At 46.0% G+C, this 11,708-nt stretch overlaps 1 non-coding gene across 1 annotated transcript; it reads right to left on the bottom strand.

Moving 5' to 3' along the window:
- Positions 1-6,694: 6,694 nt before the first annotated feature.
- trnat-cgu (transfer RNA threonine (anticodon CGU)) lies at positions 6,695-6,766 on the bottom strand. Its single transcript has one exon. It is a non-coding gene; the product is annotated as a tRNA-Thr (tRNA).
- Between the last annotated feature and the right edge of the window lie 4,942 nt (positions 6,767-11,708).

Raw genomic sequence — 11,708 nt, 5'->3', positions numbered from 1 at the left:
CTGCACAGATGCTGCCAGACCTACTGAGCATTTCCAGCATTTTCTGTTTTTATTACAGCAACACAGGTGTTGGGAGGCTCAGCCTGGCTACACAATGTTACAAGGACGCTGAGTAACACCATCGACAACGGGATAGAGAGAAAAACACACAGAAAACCAAGAATAGACTGTGAGGAAGCAAAAGTGAGGGACAGAGAGAGAGGCAACGAGACTGAAATGGAGAAACAAGGCATTTGTATGATTAGAATTAGAATTAGAATTAGAATTAGAATATTACAGCGCAGTACAGGCCCTTCGGCCCTCGATGTTGCGCCGATCATCTGACCTACACTATTCCATTTACATCCATATGTCTATCCAATGACCACTTAAATGCCCTTAAAGTTGGCGAGTCTACTACTGTTGCAGGCAGGGCGTTCCACGCCCCTACTACTCTCTGCGTAAAGAAACTACCTCTGACATCTGTCCTATATCTTTCACCCCTCAACTTAAAGCTATGTCCCCTCGTGTTTGCCATCCTCATCCGAGGAAAAAGACTCTCACTATCCACCCTATCTAACCCTCTGATTATCTTGTATGTCTCTATTAAGTCACCTCTCCTCCTCCTTCTCTCTAACGAAAACAACCCCAAGTCCCTCAGCCTTTCCTCGTAAGACCTTCCTTCCATACCAGGCAACATCCTAGTAAATCTCCTCTGCACCCTTTCCAAAGCTTCGACATCCTTCCTATAATGCGGTGACCAGAACTGCACGCAATACTCCAGGTGCGGCCTCACCAGAGTTTTGTACAGCTGCATCATGACCCCGTGGCTCCGAAACTCGATCCCCCTACTAATAAAGGCTAACACACCATATGCCTTGTGTTCTCCCTGTTATCTAAAGGTATTTCCTGTTGTGTAAATATGTTTTCTGTTGTGTAAAGATGTACCCTGTTGTTGTGTAAAGGTTTTCCCTGTTATTGTTTTATTTTCTGTTACTGACCGTCTCCGAACTGTGACCATTTGTCCTGGTTTTATTGTGGCCAACATCACCATCTGGTGGTGGAGAGGAGGCTCTGCAGGAAGGGGTTGACAAAGTGGGAGAGACTCGGCTGGTCCGTGTTTGCAGCTTGTGCTCGTGTGAGCAAAAGTGATTTGTTACTGATTGATGTGTTCACTGAAAAGAAGAAGCTGATTGCAATAGAGAGCCTTTGGAAGCATCTTGTTATTATGGGTAAAATACTTGATGTTTTGAAAGTGAACTGTTTGTATTGTTACCAAACATAAATCGCAGAGAATGGTTTCGATCCATCGACCTCTGTTTTATGGGCCCAGCACGCTTCCCCTGCAGCACTCTGCTGACTACTGTTTTCAATTTTAGCTGCCCGTTAGTGAAATATGTTCATTCCCCAATGTTTTTATAAAAATAGGATTGGAGTCGGATTTCTCAAGAATCCCGGAATCAGCAACACACGTGCTGACGGACTCACCCTCACTGCCCAATGACACAAGGACACAGAGTAACAGCACCGACAATGAGGCAGGCAGAGAAAGACACACAGAAAACCAGGAAGATATTATCAGGATCCAGAAATGAACAGACAGAGAAAGGTACTGAGCAAACCAGCAAGAGACAGCGAGATAAAAGCAAAATACTGCGGATACTGGAAACCTGAAATAAAAACAATAAATGCTGGAACCACTCAGCAGGTCTGGCAGCATCTGTGGAAAGAGAAGCAGAGTTAACGTTTCGGGTCAGTGACCCTTCATCAAGGAGGCTAGGACAAATAGTATGGGAAGCAACAACTAATTTTTAGTAAAAAATGGGTGTAAGAATTGCTTCCATTAATGTGCGTAGCATTAAATCTACTACGCGATGTGTTTCAACCTTGGATTACCTTGCCAAGGTCAAAGCTGACCTACTGTTTCTGCAGGAGTGTGGAATACCACACCTCAGCAGCTACAGGCAGTGGTCGCGATGGTGGTCCCACGGGCCATCGATCTGGTCGGGGGGTAATGACTGCCGTTCCTCCGGCCTGGGTATTCTGCTGCGGGGAGGTAACTTCACCATCTCCGAAGTTAAGGAGGTGGTGGGCGTCCGCCTCCTCGTAGCAGACGTGATGTACAACAACGCTCCGCTCCGGTTGATCAACGTGTACGCCCCGGTACAACGCAGCGAGCGGCTGACCGTCTTCCAGCCGCTCCCACTGCTGCTGGCGACGTCCAGGCCGGTCATCCTAGGCGGTGACTTCAACTGCATCATCTGGAGATCTAAAATGGACCAGGGCGGGAGGGACACGATGTTCAAACCTCTGGACAAGGGCGGGAAAAACGTACCCAACGTCGCCCTCATCCTGATGACCACCTTCGTGTGCAGCTGCACCAAGCTGTGTGTGGAGCCCCAGTACACAAACACCAAGTGTCACTATGAGCTGAGGTTTTGCGAAGGATGGGTCTGGTCACATTGCCGCGGATCGCTTCATCCAGATGGACCATACCGTACCAGCTATCCTTCGTGGGAATGTTTCTGCGGGAAAACACCTTTGACCACCAATCCATCAGGCAGTGGTCTGCACGGAATGTCCTCAAGGCCCTACGGGAAAAGGAGATGGTGGATCCGGTCGGATGGTTCCTTGAGCAGACTGCCAAAGTCATTTGGCAGAATGCCTCATCACCAGAACTTTCAAACAAGCACCAAGATGTAGCTTGGCTGGTGGTAAGAAGAGCCCTTCCTGTCAGATCCTTCCTGCATGCCCGAAGTCTCGCCCCCTACACACGTGGCACTCGAGGTGGCTGCGGTGGGGAAGAGACAGTTGCCCACCTCCTTCTGGAATGTGTCTTTGCAAAGCAGGTGTGGAAAGAGATGCAGTGGTTTTTGTCGAGGTTCATCCCAAGCAGCTCTGTTACACAGGAGTCTGTGCTCTACGGGCTGCTCCCAGGGATGCACACCGAGATAAACATTAACTGCTGCTGGAGGACCATCAATTTGGTGATAGACACTCTTTGGTCTGCCCGAAACTTGCTGGTCTTGCAGCGCAAAGAGTTGTCCACCACCGAGTTTTGCAGACTGGCACATTCCAAGGTCCAGGACTACGTGCTGAGGGACGCACTAAAGCTTGGGGTAGCCACTGCAAAGGCTCAATTGGGAAAGACCACTGTGTAAGGTCCCCCCGCCATAGTGAACTGGGCAGCTGGACCCATTGGAAACCCCTCGTGCTGTATACACCAGATATGGGTTTGCTGTAAAATGTCCATGTCAGGTAAAACGGAGTGGAAGGGTTGTGAGGCAACTCACTCCTGTATTGAAGAAAACTGATTTCCTTTGCACTTTTTGGAATGTCAACTTGGTGCTGTTTTGAACTGTTGTATCATGCATTTTTTACAGATTTATATGAAGAAAGCATATTTTTAGGAATAAAATCCTGGGGATTCATATGCATAGTTCTTTGACGGTGGCAGGACACATTGAGAAAATAGTTAGCAAAGCATATGGGATCTTGGGCTTCATAAATAGAGGTACTGAGTACAAAAGTAGGGAAGTTATGCTGAATCTGTATAAATCTCTAGTTGGGCCACAACCAGAGAATTGCATCCAGTTCTAGTCAACACACGTTTGGAGGGATGTGAGTGTCCTGGACAGGGTGGAGAAGATTTATCAGAATGGTTCCAGACATGAGGGATTTTAGCTGTAAGGTTAGGTTGGAGAAGCTGGGGTTGTTCTCCTTGGAGCAAAGGAGATTGAGGGGAGATTTGATAGACATGTACAAGATTATAATAAATATGACAGGTTTAGATAACTTACAGGGCGATGGGGATAGAGCGGGGGAATGGGACTGAATGGATTGATTTACATGGGCTTGATGGGCAAAATGAGTTCCTGTACTGTAGTGACTCCATGACTCAATGACTCTCTCTCCTTCTCTCTCTCTCTCTCTCTCTCTCTCTCTCTCTCTCTCTCTGTCTATCGCTTTACCTCTCTCTGCCTCGCTCTCTCTATCTGTCTTTAGCTGGTCCTCTAACTTTCTATCGCACTCTCTCTCTCTTTTTTTTCACTCTCTCTCTCTCCATTACACACATATTTGTCAATCACATGTCAAAGAAGGAAGCGTAATGAAGGAATGTCTGCGCCCTTGAAAATGTTTCCAGCAGATTAGTTAAATGTTTAAAGTTTCTGTAGGGAGTTTGACCTGAGATGGTGAGACACAAGGTTGTGAGGTTATTAAAGTCTTCACCAAATGTAATAGGGAATAATTTTCTTCACTGGTGAACCCAAAGGAACAAATATGGCACAAGAATGAGAAAAGTCAGAGGATTGAGAAACATCCAATGGTTCTTCAAATCTACAAGTCAGCAGACCCACAGAAATACAGTAGGTTGAGAGTTCAGATCCAGTGATAGACTGGACAAATATCGAGCCAGTGCTTTTTTCTTTATAAACCTGACATCTGTCCACTTGGCTATTGCACCTCATCTCGATGTATCTGATAATACTGATACTATTTGTATTCCACAGTTGCTTTGAAATCACAAGCAATATAAATGGATTGGGAATGTCAATGGTCAGGAGCCATTAATGGATTGGGATAGTCAATGGACTGGAAAATATCAGTGGATTGAGAAATTCTATAGACTGAGTTCTATCAATGGATTGGGAAAGTTCAGTACATTGTGAAACATCAATGGATTAGGAAACAGGAATTAAAGGGACAGATGGAGTTCAACCTGGAAAAGTGTGAAGTGATTCATTTTGGAAGGTCGAATTTGAATGCAGAATACAGGCTTAAAGACAGGATGCTTGGTAGTGTGGAGGAACAGAGGGATCTTGGGGTCCATGTCCATAGATCGCTCAAAGTTGCCACGCAAGTTGATAGGGTTGTTAAGAAGGCATATGGTGTGTTGGCTTTCATTAACAGGGGGATTGAGTTTAAGAGCCGCGAGGTTATGCTGCAGCTCTATAAAGCCCTGGTTCGACCACACTTGGAATATTGTGTTCAGTTCTGGTCGCCTCATTCTAGGAAGGATGTGGAAGCTTTAGAGAAGGTGCAGAGGAGATTTACCAGGATGCTGCCTGGACTGGAGGGTACGTTTTACGAAGAAAGGTTGAGGGTGCTAGGGCTTTTCTCATTGGAACGAAGAAGGATGAGAGGTGACTTGATAGAGGGGTACAAGATGATGAGAGGCATAGAGAGAGTGGATAGCCAGAGACTTTTTCCCAGGGCAGAAAGGGCTGTCACCAGGGGACATAATTTTAAGGTGATGGAGGAAGGTTTCGGGGAGATGTCAGAGGTAGGTTCTTGACACAGAGAGTGGTGGGTGCGTGGAATGCACTGCCAGCGGTGGTAGTAGAAGCAGATACATTAAGGACATTTAAGCGACTCTTGGATAGGTACATGGATGATAGTAGAATGAAGGGTATGTAGGTAGTTTGATCTGAGAGTAGGTTAAAGGTTCGGCACAACATCGTGGGCTGACGGGCCTGTACTGTGCTGTACTGTTCGATGTTCTATGTTTCAGATGAAAGGATTGCATTAATCAATGGATTAGAATGTGGAGAGGCAGGAGAAAATGATGCCATTTTAAGTAGGGGGCCGGGGGTTAGTAGAAACAGACCAGGGCTATTTTACTCTCTATCTCACTCCTTTCTTCTATCTGGCTCATTATCACATCCTCGCTCTCTCAGAGTGGTGGGAATCACTGGAACCCACACTTGCTGCTCAGATTGTTTGGTTCCGGGAAAATACAAGATCCACATCAGATTCACAGGAAGGATAAATGTGATTCAGAGCCAATCATATTCCTTTTGGTGATGTGTGCTCAGCTTTGTTATATCAGCAAAGGCAGCAGGATATGCAAATCCTGAAGAGTTTTGATAGAGTAAAGAAGGAGAAAGTGTTGCCAGTGACAGAAGGGTCAGTAACCAGAGGAAACACATTTAAAGTAATTGACAAAAGAATTCGAGTTGTGATGAGGAGATTGTTTTTTCCGCAGTGTGTTGTTCTGGTCTGGAATGCAATCCTGAAAGGTCAGTGGAAGCAGATTCAATGTTAACTCTGAATGGAATTGGATATATACCTGACATGGAAAATCTAACAGGGCAATGGGGGAAAGGACAGGAGTGCGGGATGTGGGATTAGATTATATTAGATTAGATTAGAGATACAGCACTGAAACAGGCCCTTCGGTCCACCGAGTCTGTGCCGAACATCAACCACCCATTTATACTAATCCTACATTGCAACCAAACATCCCCACCTGTCCCTGTATTTCCCGACCACCTACCTACATAAGTGACAATTTATAATGGCCAATTTACCTATCAACCTGCAAGTCTTTTGGCTTGTGGGAGGAAACCGGAGCACCCGGAGAAAACCCACGCAGACACAGGGAGAACTTGCAAACAGGCAGTACCTGGAATCGAACCCGGGTCCCTGGAGCTGTGAGGCTCGGGTGCTAACCACTGCGCCACTGTGCCGCCCTAAATAAAATAGCTCTGTTAAATATCAAGCAAATGCACAGTAAAAAGGTTCAGTGCTTGGACCTCAGTTATTTTCACTCTGTCAATGGCAGAGAAGGCTCGAGGAACCATGTGGCTACTCCTCATGTTCTTCCCAGTGTCCAGAATAAAGTGCAACATGACAGTGATTTCAAGATGGCCGACACGAATGCAACGCACATCTTTTCTGGAAACATCACATTTAAAGTGAGAAGCTAATCATAAGGCACGGACGGGGATTGAACCCGTGATCTTCAGTTTACGAGACTGACGCCTTACCACTTGGCCACCATGCCTTTTATTAATGGACACCTGAGGCTCCAGAGGATGATTTGTGATTCTTTTTCAATTTGGTTGAAACAGCATCGAGAAACATGCACAGAAATAAAGAGGGATTGTGGAATGGGTAACAGATCAGCCTCATTCACATCATCAGCATCATGAAATCTTCATTCAGACGTTCCATTCCCATCCTCAGCTTTTCTCACATCTGTACAGTAATATAAGAGTGGACATTGGGTTGTTACTGGGCAGATTATATAAATAGACTATGTGCATCATCACAGGAAGTGATGTAATATAATCTGTGTGGCACCTCATGGAGAGTTGTCGATGAAACCTTCAATGCAAGGTGTGTGGAGTAAACTCAGGTTATTTTAACCGTCAGATTCTTATAAATTCTGTACTAAGCCTTGACAGATATCAGAATATTATATGGGGGCCACAGTAAACCAAAGTGAAGATGGAGAAATCTTTGCCTGCACCTTTGAAAAGGTCACTGGACTGAACCAAGCCGAGGAGTGGCCGAGATGGTTCCAGAGGTTTGCAAGGTATCGTACTGCATCGGGTCTCGTGCAGAAGCCAGACATGGAACAGGTCAGTACGCTATTGACTGCAATGGAGGGAGTGTGCAGGCAACATCCTCATGAAGAACAGAAGGCTACATGTGAAGAAGTTATTAAGGCACTCAAGACATATTTTAATTGAGGAAAAAAATGTCATCGTGGAGCCAAAGTTAAAACGCTGCATTTGCTGACAACGCAACCACCAGGTGACGCTGTACTAGCACATGCGCAAATGCAGCCTCTTCCACTGAAACGTCACTGTCTGTGACATTCAGGCAGCAGCCAGGATTAAAGATGGAGCTACTCAATTTATCACAGAAAACAACTTCGACCCAAAAATCCCCTCAAAGTTTGCCATCGCCGCCTCCGTCCCACCCCAACAGTCCCCCGCTACCTCTTGCGCATTCACGTTATATAGTACCAAGTCATCTTAATTCACCTAAAGTGAATTACTTTAGGAGCAGTGACTGTCGTTTCATAAGCAAATACGGCACATATCTACACAATGGGCATGTTTTGGTTGATACTCGGAGAACGTTGCGCTGTTTGAAGTCTCATTAGAAGGACAGCACCTCTGACAGTGCTGCACACCCTCTGTAATTCAGTGATGTTTCATAGAGTCATAGAGTTATACAGCACAGAAACAGGCCCTTCGGCCATCATGTCCGTGCCGGCCATCAAGTACCTATCTATTCTAATTCCATTTTCCAGCACGTGGCCGTAGCCTTGTATTCTGTGGCGTTTTGAGTGCTCATCTAGATACTTCTTAAATGTTGTGAGGGTTCCTGCCTCTACCACTCCTTCAGGCAATGTGTTCCAGATTCCAACCACCCTCGAGGTGAAACATTTTTTCCTCAAATCCCCTCTAAACAGCGCCATCCCATTCTCCGGACAATCATTCCCCGCTTCCCCCCATCCCACTCTCTGACTGCTCACTCCCCGCTTCACCCACCACCACCCCCATCCTGCTCCCTGGCCGCTCACACTCCAGGCCATGGGCTCTGCCGCTTCCCTCCTCTCGGCCACTCACTCCAACATTGCCCCATCACCCCTCGAGGCTCGCCTTGCTTTATCGGGTGGTGCGGTGAAGAATGATCGAATATTGGAGCGAGCGGCCGAGAGGAGGGAAGCAGCATGGCTTAGAGCTCGTGTCTGGAGGGACGTGGGGGGGAAGCGGGCCGTGAGTGGACGGAGAGAGGGCAGTGCGGGGGTGGGGGGGGAGCAAGTGGCCGGAGGGCGGGGGAGCGGGGTAGCGAGGAGCGGGCAGCGAGCGGCCTGAAGTGAGTGGCTGAGAGGGGGTAGAGAGTTTTCCCGCGCATGCGCCACTTCGTCCTGGAAGACGGAGGCTGAGCATGCGCAGCATCTCAGAGCGCAGGAGACTGTTTGTGCATGTGCGAGCTTGGAGCGCTCTGATGACGTCGGCTGGCTGCTGCATTGTCAGCAATCACTTTGAATTTAATAAGCGTACAAAACAGAAAGGGGAGAGTATTCATTCATTTATCAATGACTTGTACAATCTCACGGAGGATTGTGAATACCGCAACTTAAGGGAAGAACTGAATGGAGACAGGATTGTGTTCGGGGTATTAGACAACACCCTTTGAGATCATCTACAGTCCAGGGCTGGTCTCACATTAACGAAAGAGTTTCAATTGAGCAGACAAACAGAGGTTAGAAAGTTTAACCAATCCGTTGTCCAAGGGGACGGGGGAGTCTGATCTCGAGAGTTGCAGACTCAATTGAATTTGTTCAGAAAACAAAAGGAAAAATTAGGGGTAAAAGACAAGAAAGACGGGAAGAGCATCTAGTGGTAGCTGCAACCAATTGCAGTATGTGTGGCCGAGAGAGACACAAGTGGGAAAACTGCCTCGCCAAAGAAGCTGAGTGTTTTTCCTGCAGAAAGATGGGACACTTTCAGTCAGTGTGTGGCAGTAAAATACCAGCGCTGAATATAATTAAAGGGAAATCCCCAGAGAGCAAAAACATTAATGAAGTACAGGAAGTGTGGAAATACATTTTTTATGTGAAATCCAGGAAATAAAGTGAGAGTTGCTGGACGACAGAAATTCTGAAATATTTTAAGATAGAGGTAGATAGATTCTTGATAAACACGGGGGTGAAAGGTTATCGGGGGCAGTTGGGAATGTGGAGTTGAGGTAACAATCAGATCAGCCATGATCTTATTGAATGGTGGAGCAGACTCGAGGGGCCGAGTGGTCTACTCCTGCTCCTAATTGGTATGTTTGTATGTAAGAAAACATGTTCTAGATACAATGAGAACTATCATTTGTTTGGAAATGGATTTGAAACCCCCTTTTATCAAAAGGTGATAGAGCTTTAATTTTTCTACAATTAACAGACAAATCCTTGTGGAGTTGAGATTGACAGAAACAATGGGCTGGATTCTATAGAGCCCTCAACGTCGAGATCTGTGGTGGGGGTGGGGTGGGAGCCTCCTGAAGATGGCCCCGGATGAGGCACGCCATGGACCTCAACGCCGGCAGGGCCTGGCTCGATATTGCCGGCGACGGCGAGGCGTTGTGGGGGGACCCCCACCGCTCGGCAACGGGACCACAAACCTGCATTAATTATTATCCCATCACATCCTGATATCCAGCTGCGATCTTCAGCCCGGTGACCGGCACTGCCGTGCCTTCGGAGCCCCATCCGGGGAAATGAGGTGCAACACTGGTGGGGAGGGGGGAGAAGGTAAGTTTCTCAGTGTGGGGGAGGGGGGACGGAGTCAAATTAATGTCATGGGTGTTGGGGATGGTGGGAAGGGTTATAGTTTACAGTTTGCGCAGTTTTGGGCGGAAGGTCAGATGGTAAAGGTAGGTTTTGGGAGGGAAGGGCAAATAATTAATTTAACTGTTATTGGGGGGATGGGAGAGAGGCAAAAGCAATGTATTTATTTCATTTCATTTCATCTTCCTTTAAATATTTTCCAGTCGGACTAACAGCCCGTTAAAAATGGCTGACACTCCAGTACAGTACTAAGGCAGTGCTGCACTGTCAGAAATGCTGTTTTTCAGGTGAGACAGAAAACTGAGGATCCCTCTGCCCTCTCAGGTGGATGTTAAAGGTACCATGGCACTATTTCAGAGAATAGAAGGGGAATTATTTCTGGGGTACTGGTCATTGTTTAACCCTGAATCAACATCACTTAAAAACAGATTATCTCGTTTTTCTCACGTTGTTGTTTCTGGGAGCTTGCTGTGCGCACATTGGCCACCATGTTTCCTACATGACCACAGTGACTACACTTGGAAAGTCCTTCATTGGCTGTGAAAGGCTTTGCAACGTCCTGTGGTCGTGAAATGCAAGTCTTGCTTTTTCCATTGTTATCAATGTCATTGTGATCAAAAGATAGGATTCGTGAGCACAAAATTTAAATCAATTTCGATTAAAATAATGTAAAAGCATCTATATTCTTGCACTGCACTTAATAATCTCCATCTTCCTATCCTTACAGAGTGCAATGTCATCGACCCTGAAATTGATTCCACAATCTCATGGAATCACAGAGTCAGAGAATGTTTAAGGCACAGAAAGAGGCCACTTGACCCATCGTGTCTGTTCCACAAACAATTTCAGCCCAGTTCTGATGAAAGGTCACAGATCTGAAACGTTAACTCTGTTTCTCTCTCCACAGGTGCTGCCAGACCTGCTGAGTATTTCCAGCATTTTCTGTTTTTATTTCAGATTTCCAGTATCTGCAGTATTTTGCTTCTGTGTTACTTTGAAAGTTAAAACTGACCCACCTGTCTACAATTCACACTGGGGTCTCCCATGAAATGATTCTGTGTAATGTTGTTAGAATGAATGCAGACTCCGAGCACAGAGCTTCCTGTGGGGAATTGGGGATATGAAAACCAGCAGACTCTGCAGGAATTTCCACTGGGAGCACAAATTCACAAAATCTATCTTTTATATATCGATTCATTTTGATTGTCCTTCTGGAAAATTATTTTGAAGCAATTTAAACATCAACCCACAGCTCCATGACTGGGTCAATTATGAGGTCATCCTCTGACAGGTCATGTGACAGCTGGAGCCACAAGACATCAGAACTAGATTTGTGACTGGATTAAAACCCGGAATCCTATCACAATGGCTTTTCAAATAAAGCTGTTGCTGTTTGAAAACATAGCAGTTAAACTTTCTGCCTGACCATGAGGGGAGCTAGGGAGAAATTTACAAAACTCAATCCTTCAACAAAATAGTTCAAAAATCATTCATATCGAAATCATGTGAGGATTCATATGCAGTAGAGAAACAAGCAGAATACAGAAAGTGCAGAGGAGAGCTGAAAAAGGAAATGAGATCAGCAAGAGAATGTATGAGAAAAGATTAGCGGGTCACATAACTGGGAACACTGAAGTCTTTTACCAAC

This window comes from Heterodontus francisci, unplaced genomic scaffold (assembly GCF_036365525.1).
Source record: "Heterodontus francisci isolate sHetFra1 unplaced genomic scaffold, sHetFra1.hap1 HAP1_SCAFFOLD_172, whole genome shotgun sequence".
Classification (NCBI taxonomy): Eukaryota; Metazoa; Chordata; class Chondrichthyes; order Heterodontiformes; family Heterodontidae; genus Heterodontus; species Heterodontus francisci.
This window is presented reverse-complemented; position numbering and strand designations above follow the sequence as displayed.